The sequence below is a fragment of the Macrotis lagotis genome, chromosome 1 (assembly GCF_037893015.1).
Source record: "Macrotis lagotis isolate mMagLag1 chromosome 1, bilby.v1.9.chrom.fasta, whole genome shotgun sequence".
Lineage (NCBI taxonomy): Eukaryota > Metazoa > Chordata > Mammalia > Peramelemorphia > Peramelidae > Macrotis > Macrotis lagotis.
Window position 1 is genome coordinate 152,725,260 of NC_133658.1, and position 14,111 is coordinate 152,739,370.

Genomic DNA, 14,111 nt, shown 5'->3' on the forward strand with positions numbered 1-14,111 from the left:
TCTTTTGATCATTTATCAATTGAGGAGTGATTTGTATTTTTATAAATTTGACTCAGTTCTCTATATGTTTTAGAAATGAGTCCTTTATCAGAAACACTAGCTGTAAAAATTGTTTGTTTTCTGCATTCCTTCTTTTTTTTTTTTAGATTTTTCAAGGCAATGGGGTTAAGTGGCTTGCCCAAGGCCACACGGCTAGGTAATTATTAAATGTCTGAGGTCAGATTTGAACCCAGGTACTCCTGACTCCAAGGCCAGTGCTCTATTCACTGTGCCACCTAGTTGCCCCATTCTGCATTCCTTCTAATCTTGGCTGCATTGGTTTTATTTGTGTAAAAACTTTTTCTTTCTTCACCCTGTCTTCCCCCTATTTGAACTTTTATTTTTCCTTTCCCCTTATACCACCTCATTAATGTTTCACTGCTATGTGACTCCCTATCCTTTCCCCTTTTCCCTCCTATTTCCCTGAAGGATAAATTTCTAAACCTAATTCTAAACCTAATTGTATATCATTCCCTTTTTGAGCTGAATCTACTGAGCATTTACACTCTCCCTGCTTTCCACCTACTAAGCTGTTCATGGTAGAAGAAACCTCTAATTTTTGTTAAGTCTTCTGGAAGTCATCTTGCCTTAGGAATGCCAGTTTTGGTGAATGTGAATGTTTTGCTTACAGAGGATAAGTCTATTATTGGTCCAGCATGCTATGCCATACATTACCTTTATTATTGTCACATCCTGTTTTTCTCTTCTCTTTACAATGACATAGTTTATTAAATTCCAATGTTGATGGGAGAATGCATCCATGACATTTTGTTGCATTTAGGGAAACAGAAAACAGCACTGGAGTAGGCTATTGCTATTTCTGACTCCATGCCTCCAAAGACTCTCTGCCATGTCTGATAGTTTGTGTCTATTCTTGCATTAAAGTCACCCAGAATTTTAAGCTTGGTCTCTTTCAGCACACTGATGATGAGGATCTCCAGGTCTTCATAAAACTTTTCTTTGCTCTCATCAGAATTTGTCATTGATGATAATGATGTGACATTTTCCTGCAAGTGGCAATTGCACTATCATAAACCTGTCATTCACTACTTTAGGAATGGATTTCAAGATTGTTGACTAGATTAGTTGTGATTGCAAAACCTGCACCAGCTTCAAAGTGTTCCCCAGCACTGCATTCATTCCAGAAACACATATTCAGCTCCAACTTTGGTAAGCTGGCCCTCATTTGCTAGCTGTGTTTCACTCAGGGCTGCTTTTTTGATGTAATACATGCTGAGTCCTTTCACAACAAGAGCTGTTTGTCTTTCAAATAACCCATATTTAATGTTGTCCATAAGTACATATACATTTAAAATATCAATAGAATCATCTTTGCAAAAATCTTTGTACATTTTTTTTTTGTTTCAGCCACAGAATGGAATCCATGCTTGCCAAGGTAAACAGGTCAGGGATGAGTGTACTAGCCAATCTTTAGGGCATCTTTTCTAGCTCCTTCCTCACACTGGAAAGTGAGTCATGTGATCCTTGAAAAGAAAGGTTGCTCAGACATCCAGGGGGCTACTGAATTCCATTGCTGTTTCAGTAACAGAGCAAAATGTTTTTATGATGCCCTGAAGGCTATTTATGGGTCAACCCTATTTCATGGGATGCCTGTGTGCAGGATTGTGTATGTGCACTTGGTGCTTGTCCTTTGTTATTGAAGAAGACCAAAATGACATCATTATATTTGAGACAAATTATAGTGTGTTCAACTGTTGCTGATCAGACCAATATGAACTTGGAATGCTCTACTACAGGTTGGACACAAATAGTCTATGTGAATACCTGGGGTGGGTACTCAAAACTTATATATGTCGCATTTCCTTTGAGCTGCTTCAATTTTGTCTTTCTCATACAGCACAGCACCCTCTAATGAGGGCACAAAATGCTGAGTGGGCCTATGCCAGTGCATCCCATACTGTACCGTCAATCCTAAAGTTCTTCAATGAGATCTTCAGATAGGCCCTATATCGTTTCTTCTGACCTGCTTGTGAGTACTTTACCTGTGTGAGTTCTCCATAAAATGTTTTTTTGGTAAGCATACATCTGGCATTCTAACAACTTGTCCAGCCCATCAAAGTTGCACTCTCTGAGGGGCGGCTAGATGGCACAGTGGATAGAGCACCGCCCTGAAGTCAGGAGTACCTGAGTTCAAATCCAACCTCAGACACTTAATGATGACCTAGCTGTGTGGCCTTGGGCAAGCCACTTAACCCCATTTGCCTTGCAAAATCCTAACAAACAAACAAACAAATAAATAAAGTTTCACTCTCTGTATTGATGTTGGAGTGCTAGACAGTCTAGTTCGAGAAAGGACATCAGTGTCTGGTATCTTCTCCTGCCAGGTGATCTTCAGAATTTTTCTAAGACAATTTAGATGGAAGCAATTCAGTTTCCTGAGATGGCACTGGTAGACTGTTCCAGGTTTCATAGGCATATAGCAATGAGGTCAGCACAACAGCCCTATATACCTACAGTTTGGTAGTCAATCTAATACCTCTTTTCTCCCATAATTCCTTTTGTAGACTCTCAAATATTGAGCTAGCTCTGGCAATTCATGTGTTAATCTCATTGTCAATGTGTATCTCCTTGGAAAGGATACTACCAAGGTAAGTGAACTTGTCCATAGTACTCAAAACTTCTCCATTTACTGTAATTGATGGTTCCACAAATGGATGGTGTGGTATTGACTGACTGATAGAGCACCTGTGTTTTGGTATTAATTGTTAGACCAAAATGAGCACAAGCAGTAGAGAATCAATCAATATTTTCTTGCATCCCAGCAGCCAAGGCTGCATTAGAGTGCACAATCATCTGCAAACCATGCACCAATACTCCCTCCACTTTGGTTTTGGCTTGTAGTCTTTTCAAGTTGAAGAATTTGTCATCAATGAGGTATCTGACTTTGAGGCCATGTTCATCCTCTAAGAAGTGGTTTGATAACATATGACTGAAAACATCAGATGAAATTTAAACAAAATGCTTTTATGATGCCCTGAAGGCTATTTATGGATCAAAGATATTTGGTGCATCTCAACTACTCAGTGCTGATGGATCCACATTGATTAACTATAGGGGCATGATCCTAAAGAGATGGACTGAACAGTTCCATAGTGTTCTTAACAGACCATCATCAATCAGTGCAGAAGCCATTGACAATTTACATCAAGTTGAATTCAATCATTCCCTAGCTGAAGTTCCAACTGAAGATGAGGTTTTTGAATGCCATTAGATTCCTTTCAAGTGGCAAAGCACCTGGTGTTGATTCTATTCTAGTTGAAATCTACAAGGTGGGGGGTTTATAGCTCATCCAAAAATTTACTGAAATTTTCCAAGTTATATGACAAGAAGAGGGTATCCCCCCAAGTATTCAAGGACATCTCCATTGTCCTGCTCTATAAAGGTAGAGGGAAAAGATTGTCTTGTGACAATCACAAGGGTATTTCTCTTTTAGTCATTGCTGGTAAGATTTTTGCCAGAGACCTTCTTTTATTTTAATATTTTATTAGTTTTCCAATTATATACAATAGTTTCATTTTTTGTAAGATTTTGAATTTTACATTTTTCCCCCACCCTCCCTTCTCTTCCCTCATCCCCCAAGAGGAGGCAGTCTGATAATCTTAACATTGTTTCCATGCTATAAATTGATTAAAATTGAATGTGTTAAGAGAGAAATCATATCCTTGAGGAGAAAATAAAATATTAGAGACAGCAAAATTATGTTGTACATAAAACACCCTTTTTAAAAAATATTGAAGGTAATAGACTTTGGTCTTTGTTTAAACTCCACAGTTCTTTCTCTCTATACAAGTACTTTAAAATTGTCCCTTATTATTGAATTGATTGAATGAATAAGTTCATTAAGATTGATCATCACCCCCATGTTGCTGTTAGTGTGTACAATATTCTTCTGGTTCTGCTCACCTAGCTCAACATCAGTTCATGCAAGTCTTTCCAGGCTTCTCTAAAATCTCATCCTTCTTGGTTTCTACTAGAACAATAGTGTTCCTTAACATACATATACCACAATTTGTTCAGTCATTTCCCAATTGATGCACATTCACTTATTTCCAAATTTTTGCTACCACAAACAGAGCTACTATGAATAGTTTTGTACAAGGAATGTTTTTACCCTTTTTCATGATCTCTTCAGGGTATAGACCCAGTAGTGGTATAGCTGGATCAAAGGGTATGCACATTTTTGTTGCCCTTTGGGTATAATTCCAAATTGCTCTCCAGAAAGGTTGGATGAGTTCACAGCTCCACCAACAATGTAGTGGTGTCCCATATATACCACATCCCTTCCAACATTGAACATTGTCTTTTCTGGTCATATTGGCCAATCTGATAAGTGTGAGATGGTACCTCAGAATTTCTTTAATTTGCATTTCTCTAATCAGTAATGGTTTGGAGCAATTTTTCACATGACTATGGATAGCTTTGTTTTCCTCATTTGTAAATTGCCTTTGCATATCCTTTGACCATTTGTCAACTAGGGGATGGCTTGTTTTTTAACAAATTTGGCTCAGTTCTCTGTCCTTTGTCAGACATACTGGTTGCAAAAATTATTTCACAATTTACCAGATTTCTTTTGATCTTGGCTACAGTAGTTTTGTTTGTGTAAAAGTTTTTTAATTTAATATAGTAAAAATTATCTATTAATGTTGTTCTCCATCTCTCCCTTGGTCATAAACTGCTTCCCTTTCCATAGATCTGACAGGTAAACTATTCCTTGATCTTCTGGTTTGCTTATGATACTGTCTTTTATGTCTAAATCCTGCATCCATTTTGATCTTATCTTGGGTGTGAGATGTTGGTCTAATCTAAGTTTCTGCCATACTAACTTCCAATTTTCCCAGCAGTTTTTATGGAAGAGAGAATTCTTATCCCAGAAGCTGGACTCTTCGGATTTATCAAACAATTGATTACTATTATCATTTCCTGCTAAGGCTAAGCCACTTTCTGTTGCACTTTTTCCCATTAAATCCCTGGATATTTTTGACTTTTTATTTCTCCATATGAATTTAGTTACAATTTTTTCTAGCTCATTAAATAATTTTTTGGAAGTTTGATTGGCAAGGCACTAAATAAATAGTTTAATTTTGGTAGAATTGTCATTTTTATTGTACTAGCTCTGTCTTATCCATGAGCAGTTGATATTTATCCAGTTATTTGAATCTTATTTTATTTGTTTGAAGTGTTTTATAGTTGTTTTCATGGAGTTTCTGAGTCTGCCTTGGCAGGTAGATTCCCAAGTATTTTATATTGTCTGAAGTTACTTTAAATGGAATTTCTATTTCTAGCTCTTGTTGCTGTATCTTGTTAGTAATATATATAAATGCTGAGGATTTATGTGGGTTTATTTTATATCCTGCAACTTTGCCAAAGGTGCTAATTGTTTCCTATTAGTTTTTTAGATGACTTTATGGGGTTCTCTAGGTCATCTGCAAAGAGTGAGAGTTTTGTCTCTTCCTTCCCAATTGCAATTCCTTTCATTTCTTTTTCTTCTCTTATTGCTGAAGCTAACATTTCTAATACAATACTGAATAGTAGTGGTGATAAAGGGCATCTTTGTTCCACCCCTAATCTTATTGGGAATGCCTCTAACTTATCCCCATTGCATATAATGCTTGTTGATGGTTTCAGATGGATACTACTTACCATTCTAAGGAACAATCCATTTATTCCTATGCTCTCTAGTGTTTTTAGTAGGCATGGGTGCTGTATTTTTGTCAAAGGCTTTTTCAGCATCTATTGAGATAATCATATGATTTCTGTTAGTTTGTTATTGATATAGTCAATTACACCAACAATTTTCCTAATATTGAACCACTCTGCATTCCTTGGATAAATCCTGCTTGGTCAAAGTGTATTATCCTAGTGATAACTTGTAATCATTTCACTAAGATTTTATTTAAGATTTTTGCATTCATATTCATTAGGGAAATTGTTCTATAATTTTCTTTCTCTGTTTTGACTCTTTCCTGGTTTAGGTATCAGCACCATGATGGTGTCATAGAAAGAGTTAGGCAGAGCTCTATATTCATATATTTTTCCAAAGAGTTTTTAGAGAATTGGAACCAATTGCTCTTTAAATGCTTGATAGAATTCACTTGTGAATCCATCTTGCCCTGGAGGTTTTGTCTTAGGGAGTTCAATGATAGCTTCTTGAATTTCTTTTTCTGAGATAGGGTTATTTAGGTATTTAATTTCCTCTTCATTTAATCTGGGCAATTTATATTTTTATAAATATTCATTCATTTCACTTAGATTATCAAATTTATTGGCATACAGATGGGCAAAATAATTATGAATTATTATTTTAATTTCTTCTTCATTGGTAGTGAGTTCACCTTTTTCATTTATAATACTAGTAATTTGGTTTTCTTCTTTTTTTAAATCAAATTAAACAAATATTTATCAATTTTATTTTTTTTATAAAACCAACTCTTGGTTTTGTTTATTAGTTCAATAGTTTTCTTGCTTTCAATTTTATTAATTTCTCCTTTACTTTTTAGAATTTCTAATTTGGTATTTAATTGGGGTTTTTTTTGGTTCTCTCTCTAATATTTTTACTTACATGCTTAATTCATTGATTTCCTCTTTCTCTATATTATTCAAGTAAACAGTTAAAGATATAATGTATCCCCTAATATCTGCCTTAGCTGTAACCCATAAGTTTTGGTATGTTGTCTCATTATTGTCATTATCTAGGATGAAATGATTAATTCTCTCTATAATTTTTTGTTTTAGTAGGACCTCATTCTTTAAAATGAGGTTTTTTAGTTTCCAATTGTCTCTCCATGGCCCATTATTACACATGATTTTTATTGTATTATGATCTGAGAAAGAGATATTCACTATTTCTGTCTTTCTGCATTTTATTATCAGATTTTTATGCCCTAATAAATGGTCAGTTTTTGAGTAAGTGACATGTACTGCAGGAAAAAAGTATATCCCTTTCTTTCCCCATTCAATATTCTCCAAAGGTCTGTCAAGTCTAGGTTTTCTAACATTCTATTTATCTCTTTAACTTCCTTCTTGTTTATTTTATGGTTAGATTTATCTAAATCTGAGAGAGGGTGGTTGAGATCTCCCACCAGTAGAGTTTTTCTGTTTATATCTTCCTATAAATCATTTAGCTTCTCCTCTAAGAATCTGGATGCTATATGATTTGGTGCATACATATTTAGCATTGAAATTGCTTCATTGTCTATGGTACCATTAAGAGGATATAGTTTCCTTCCTTATTTTGTTTAATGAGATCTATTTTAACAGCTGCTTTGTCTGAGATGAGGATTGCTACCCCTGCCTTTTTCTCTTCAGTTGAAGCAAAATATATTCTATTCTAACCTTTTATCTTTACTCTTTATGTATCTCTCTGCTTCAAATGAGTTTCTTGTAAGCAGCATATTGTAGGATTCTGGTTTTTAATCCACTCTGCTATTTGCTTATGTTTTATGAGAGAGTTAATCCTATTCACATTCAAATTCATAATTACTAACTCTTGGCCCTTCACGCCATCTTCCCTCTCTTTGTATTTGCCCCTCCTTTTTCACTTTATCCATATTCCCCAGTATTTTACTTCTGAATACCACCTCCTGCAGTATATTTGCCCCCTTATATCCACCCTCCCCTATCTTTCCCCTTTTCCTTTGACTCTTCTTCCTTCCCTTCCTTCTGTTGGTTCCCCTTCCCCCCCACCCTGTTTCCCCTTTTAATATCTGAAAGGTAAGATAAGTTTCTTAACTGAGTTTGTGTATGTTAATCTTTCTTTGAGCCAAATCTGATGAGAGCTGTAGTTTTGCTGATGAGGTATTTCACATTTTCTTGTATTTTTTTATTTTTTGGTTATGTTTAACAGATTCTTGTTGTCTCATGAAGTCATTAGTTTCCATGGATTCCATTCTTTTTTTAGAGAAAATAATTTTCTTCATTTACCTTTTGCAGCTTCCTTTTCAATTGGTCATTTCTATTTTTGAAGGAGTTTTCCTTTTGCCGTTGTGGTTTTTGCAGTTGTGGTTTTGAGAGAATTCTTTTCTTTTTGCACTCATCCAATTGTATTTTCCAAGGATTTTTTTCTCCTTGCAAGGTATTAATTTTCTCTTGGGTTTCTCTTCCCAGTTTTTCCAATTGATTTTTAAACTCCTTCCTTATCTCTTCTAAGAAGTCTTTCTGGGCTGGAGAACAATTCATATTCTTCTCAAAAGTTCTAGCTCTCTCTGAGTTAGGGTCTTTGCCTTCAAGGTAGCTTTTAATGCCCCCAATGGCTTTTCTTCATTTTCCTAGGATCTTGTGTTGGGAGAGGGGCTGGTTCACAGACCTTTGGTTTTGAAAACCCTAGAGGCTTTGTTCACTGGGCTTAGTAACTCCAAGTGGGCTAGTCAGTAGGGGATGCTGCTTACTTTCTATGGAGAGTCTTTGACCTTGATTTGTAGCCAACTCCCTAGGTTGGGGGGGCTGGGGGGGCAACAAGATCTGAATTATCCTTGAACAATGTGTGCTAGACCCTTGGGCTTTACAGTTAATCTCATTATTCACTCAGTGCTGAGAGAGATCTGCTGCCCACACTTGGGGAGGAGGGGGTTGTTAACTGTGTTTGCTCTGGGAAGAGTCCCTTTCTCTCACAGGGATGGGGGAGTGGGGCTCAACTGGAAACATATGGACTCTGCTGAAAATATAGGGTACATGGCCCTGGTCTTCCAGACCAGTGGAGCTGACTGAATTAATGTCTAGCTGCTATACTGGAACTCTCCATCCAACCTCCCTGGAGTTTTCCTGCCCACTTACAAAGCCAAAAGCTTCTGCAGCTGTTCTGAGGTTAGACCCAGCTCTTACCTCTCTGCCTCCAGCTCACCCACATTCTCCTAAGACAGACCTTGTTGGGAGATGCTCTTTTTCTTTGTTCTTTCTGGATTTTGTAGATTTAAATTCTATTAGAGGTTTGATTCACATTAGTCCTGAGGGAAAGCCAGGAGACCTTAGGACAGTGCCTGGTTACTCTCTGCCATCTTGGCCAGAATTCTCCCATCTTTCAGAGTCCTTCTTAATAGACTGATCCTTCACCTGGAAGATGGTCACCTTCCTGAGAGCCAGTGTGACTTTAGAAAGAGTTGAGAAATAGTCCATCCAGCAAAAATGCTAGGAACAGAACAGAGGTCTGTATACAACATTTGTAGATCTGACCAAGGCCTTTGATACCATCAGTCATGAGGGATTATGGAAAATTATGTCAAAATTTGGCTGCCCAGAGAAGTTCATCAGCACTGTATGGCATTTTCATGATGGCCTGCTAGCCCAGATTCTGGATAGTAAATGATGCTCTCAAGTTTTCCCAGTCTTCAATGAAATGAAACAAGGATGTGTCCTTGCTCTCATAATTTTTAGCATGATGCTTTCAGTCATATTATCAAATGCCTTCAAGAGGATCAACTTGGCTTCAAGGTCAGCTACTGCATTGATGGCAATGTGCACTTGCTGCTTTGTCATTTGCATGTCAATAAAGGACTTTGAGGTAAAAAATAGTAAAATGGCATAGTGATATCTTTTGACTTGCTCATAAATTGGATTTGAATGGAGCAGAATTGTGAGAAGTCAGTGACCTCTCTCTCTCTCTCTCTCTCTCTCTCTCTCTCTCTCTCTCTCTCTCTCTCTCTCTCTTCCTGAGTCCTCAAAGTCCAGTGGTAGTCTTAAAAAATCAAGGTGACTCATGATGGCTTGGAATGCAGTGGATTACCTTAGTGTCGTTGATGTCTAATCAAGCTCTAAGTACTTCAGCTGTTCTCATGTCATCTAGGGGGAAAAAATGTTCTATCTGCCTGTTCCATTGAGGAAAGTCTTTCAATTCTTGGTGTAGACATCCTCTACCTAGCCAATGGATTTGTTACACTTCAATTAACCTCAATCTGGTTTAGTTGTCTCCCAAAATGGTTTACCAGGGTGAGGTCAATGCAAATCTTACAGCTTCTTAGAGTCACAGGTAAGAGTTGGGTGAATTGGGTGGGCACCAAAGGTAGAAAGCAGCCCTGAAAAGGACTTGGAAGTCCTCACACCAGAGGTACTAGTCTTCTCTAACATCTTACATGCCCATTAATCATGTATTAATTCACTGTTAATTAATTATTAATTCACATAATTAATATTTAATTCAGACAAGCATGGAAAAACATCAACCAATGCAATGTGAAGAAAGCAGAGATGAGAAAATAATATATACAATGAGTAAAAAAAAAGAATGAAAAAAATTGAAAATGAATTTAGCAAAATTACAGAGAATGAGCATAGCCTTAAAGCGGAGATTTGAGAAGAAACTTACTTCTACTACTTTGCAAAAGAGGGGAATCTCTGGGTATAAAACATTGCATATAATGTCAGATTTTTTGGATGTACTTGATAGCTTTGCTGATTTTTTCTTTCTAAATTCTTTGTATGTGATGGATCTCTGAGATGGACAAGGAGGAAAGATGGCTAGCCAATCAATAAGCATGTATTAAGTTCCTACTACCTAACATCATATCAAGAATCAGGAACACCCCCAAAAGGCAAAAAAACAGTCTGTTTTCAAGGAGTTCTTGAAGCAATCAAGGCAGTGTAAAAGCAAAAGCATCAAAAGAAACCTATTTTTGAAAAGGTGTGAAGGAAGTTGAAAACAAAGATAAAAAGGGAATAAATAAAAGTCATCTACTGCCCTTGATCATTCAAGCTCAGAACTATATCTAAGGATACCAAAAGAATTGGTAGGAAAAATAAAGGATCCATTGTTAGAGATCTTTGATGGATCATGGCACAGGGGTAGACAAGAGCAAATGTTGTTTATTATTGACATGGTTCACACTGTAAATGTTATGATTATCAAGTATACAGATTATTTAGATGATAAAGCCTGAATCCCTCCCCCCCCAAAAAAAGATCTTGGCTTACTAGTACATTGGGTTAAGTATATTAAGATGAAATTTATTATAAATGTAAAATTGGGGGTGGCTAGGTGGCGTAGTGAATAGAGCAGCGGGCCTGGAGTCAGGAGTACCTGAGTTCAAATCCAGCCTCAGACACTTAACCCCATTGCCTTGCAAAAAAACCTAAAAAAAAAATAAAAATAAATGTAAAATGTTATCCTTGTTTAAAAGTTAACTTCAGGGGCAGCTAAGTGGCACAGTGGATAGAGCACTGACCCAGGAGTACCTGAGTTCAAATCTAGCCTCAGACACTTAATAATTACCTAGTCACTTAACCCCATTGCCTTGCAAAAACCTAAAAAACAAAACAAAAGTTAACTTCACAAGTACAAATAGAGAAGATATGGTTAGATACATTTATCTGAAAAAGATCTCGAGATCTTAATGGACTACTTGCTCAATATGAATTGAGAGTGTATGCTAGGTCTGTATCCCAAAGAGATCAAAGAAAAAGGAAAGGGCTTATAAAGCCCCCCAAAAATTTATAGCAACTCTTTTTGTAACAGCAAAAAAATTGGAAATTGAGGGGAATGACTGAACAAGTTGTGATATGCAGTTGTGATGGAAAATTATCGTGTTATAAGGAAATGATGAGCAGGATAGTTTCAGGAAAAGCTGGGAAGACCTATATGAATTGTTGTGGAGAGAAGTGACCACAACAGTACCCAGTAACTATATATATATATATACATATGTATGTATATATATGCTATAAATGATTTAGCCACTCTGTTCAATACAATGATCGAAGACAATTCCAAAGGACTCATGATGAAAAATATTAGAGAGAACTGATGAACTTTTAATTCAAATTGAAGCATAATTTGTTTCATTTTTTTGCAACATGGCTAACATGGAAATATGATTTCCATAATTTCACATGTATAATCAATATCATATTGCTTGCCTTCTCAATCAATGGGAGAGAGACAGAAGGGAAGGAGAGATATGAAACAGAATTTTTTTTAAATACTAAAGAGATGGTTTCAATATACTTTGTCATGGTCATACCTTATCTGGAGTGTTATGGTCAATTCTGTTTACCACATTTCAAACAGGAGGCCAACCAGGATGCTGAAGAACTTGCCGTGTGATAATTGATTAAAAGAACTGAGAAAGGTTTTAAGGAAATGGTATTCTTCAAATTTTAAACAGCTGTTAAATGGGAGGTGAATTAAACTTTCATTTATTGTTATTATTATTATTATTATTAGAGTCCTAATAATAATAATAATAATTCAAACCTGCATTCCTGGTATGAATATAACCTAGTATTAGTACAAACTCTTTTTAATATTTACTTAACCTCTTTGTTAATATTGTTCTTCACTTATTATTTTAAAAGTACCCAGTTTTAATTTATTTTAAAATAAAATATTTGAAAATATCACCTCTTTGCTACCATTTTATTATTAATGATAATATGATGAAATATATATATGATGAAAGTGATTTGCCTGAGGTTTTCTAGTCTAAACTGTTCTTGAGCAGGTACCTCTACAAAGCTCCCTTGTTCGGGCACAGTTAGTTGGCTGTTGGTTGGATCCCAGACATTCTGCTTCCCAGTCAAACAGCAAAGCCTGGAATCTGTAACCTGAGGCTGTGGTTGCCTCCTTGTATCTTAGGCTCACTGAAATAAGTGGAGAGAAAATCAAAATGTCACTGTAAATGTGGATTCATTTGTTGTGGTGGGGTGACGACACATAAATATTTCCCCTCAAGGTTTGCTCAAGCATGGGGAGCAGTGAACATCTCAGCAGGGAAATCAAAAGGTTCTTAATTCCTATTTCTGCTACTGACTAGAAAAATGATCATTTAACCTCTAGTCTCCCTCTTGCCTTATAATATCACACCTGTAATCTGGGAGCCTCAATGTGACACAAAACTGAGAAAACACAGGGAGTTAAAAATATTGTAATAATGATTAACTCATGGGATGCTATAAAGAAATTATGGAATCTTTGTGAAAATTTCTTCTGACCATTAGGAAGGTACATAGAGACCATCAGAAAAGAAAAACTTGGGGTCTACTATGGCAGAAAAAAAATTATCCTATAAGAACTTCTTTTGGAAGTTCTTTCACATGGGACTTTTAAATAGAATGTTTAGCTTACATAATATCTAAAAGAGAAAAGTTTGCCAGCCCCTTACCACTTACTTCTTTGAAGAGGTGAGGCATCACAGATGTAGAACATTGAATACATCAGACTTTTTCAGTATGTTGGCTAGTTTGCAAAACTGACTTTCTTTTTTAAAATTTTTTTAGGGGATGGCCCTTTGGAAGGGGAAAGGAAAGAGAATACTCTGGGAGATATTAAATAACATAAAAATAATCAATAAAATCTTTTTTTTTAAGAAAAGTAGTTTGCCAGTAGGAAGGGACTCATGACTAAAAGATAAAAATGTTTCTACTCTAAACTATTGGTAGAAAGGCCTTCATTAAACTGAACAATATGCTTTCTGAAAAGAGAATTTTCTTCACTTAGATATTCTTAATACAAATCCATTATAATACAGATTTTTCTATAAAAACACTTTTTTTTTTAAAATAGTAGATTCTTTATTTCACATTATATCTGATATAGCAAAATAACTTGTATAGTCCCTTCAGATTTCACCACAGTGGGATTTGATCTATAAATTCTAAATCCATGTTTTTAGAAATGGGCTATATCTTTCTAAAGTTCATCTGCTATATTCTGTCCCCTTGTCCCCGACATATACATCATTTTAATCTTCATTCATGTTTCCATCATACCTGTAGTTGCCAAGAGCCAAACAATGAAGATAAAACTTAGGGACCTCATTGATGAAGTTCAACTGGAATCTCAGTGTATCTGGAAAGAAGATATGCAATGGCCATCTATATCAGAGGCATACAATAAGGGAGATAAAAAGTCCTCAAATAGCATTTATATAAAGACATAATCAGATTTACTGAGGGAGTGAACAAGACTGAAATGCTATTCACAACATTTACTGCTTATCATTTCTTTGTATCTCTCAGCATCACTAAGCACACCTCAATGCATATTTTTTATGTATTGAATACCCATTATTAAGTGCACTCTCAGCTGCTGCTAATAAAACTAATAAAAAGTTTCTGTTAATTAAAAT

The 14,111-nt window shown here is 35.9% G+C and overlaps 1 pseudogene; it reads right to left on the bottom strand.

Annotated features, from left to right (window-relative positions):
• Nucleotides 1-14,111, bottom strand: part of LOC141517287 (T-complex protein 1 subunit zeta-like) — a 44,104-nt pseudogene that overhangs the window by 26,881 nt on the left and 3,112 nt on the right.